Source organism: Echinops telfairi, unplaced genomic scaffold, assembly GCF_000313985.2.
Source record: "Echinops telfairi isolate 266 unplaced genomic scaffold, ASM31398v2 ScPeMD7_7459;HRSCAF=8497, whole genome shotgun sequence".
In the NCBI taxonomy this organism is placed as follows: domain Eukaryota; kingdom Metazoa; phylum Chordata; class Mammalia; order Afrosoricida; family Tenrecidae; genus Echinops; species Echinops telfairi.
The window spans coordinates 2,371,641-2,372,611 of NW_022111359.1; positions in this window are offsets into that span (position 1 = coordinate 2,371,641).

The window sequence follows — 971 nt, forward strand, 5'->3', positions numbered from 1 at the left end:
ATATCATTGTGAATGAGAGGAAATGAGGGGTGGAGACCCAAAGCACATCTGTAGGCAACTGGACATCCCCTTACAAAGGGTTGCAGGGAGGAGATGAGCCAGTCAGGGTGCAGTGTAGCAACGATGAAACATACAACTTTCCTCTAGTTCCTAAATGCTTCTTCCACCCCACTATCATGATCCCAATTCTACCTTACAAATCTGGCTAGACCAGAGGATGTATACTGGTAGACAGGAACTGGAAACACAGGGAATCCAGGACAGATGATCCCTTCAGGACCAGTGGTGAGAGTGGCAATACTGGGGGTGGTGGGGGGAAGGTGGGGTAGAAAGGGAGAACTGATTACAAAGATCTACATATAACCTCCTTCCTGAGGGACAGACAACAGAAAAGTGTGTGAAGGGAGACGCTGGACAGTGTAAGATATGACCAAATAATACTTTTTAAATTATCAAGGGTTCATGAGGGAGGGGAGGCGGGCAGGAAGGGGAAAAAATGAGGAGTTGATACCAAGGGCTCCAATAGAAAGCAAAGGTTTTGAGAATGATGATGGCAACCAATGTACAAATGTGCTTGACACAATGGATGGATGGATTGTGATAAGAACTGTATGAGCCCCCAATAAATGATTAAAAGAAAAAAAGGAAATTGATGTGATGTCTTGCTATGTGTGCTCCGTCTGCAACACTGCCCTGTACACATTCTTCATCCATGAAGAATGTTTATCCATTTGTCAACTGCTGATTTCTTCACGACATTAATCTGATAAACTTTACATAAATCATCTGTTTCAATATTCCTGTACCTAATATTGATCATAAACTTGATGTTTATTTGTTTTAGAATTCATGTTTGTCCTATAGAATTCTTTTAAAGTTGGTATCTTAATTTTTCTTAACAGTTTCATTTACACTTTATCCACATGCCATACAATTCAATAATTCAATGATATCCAGAAAAGTTGTGCACG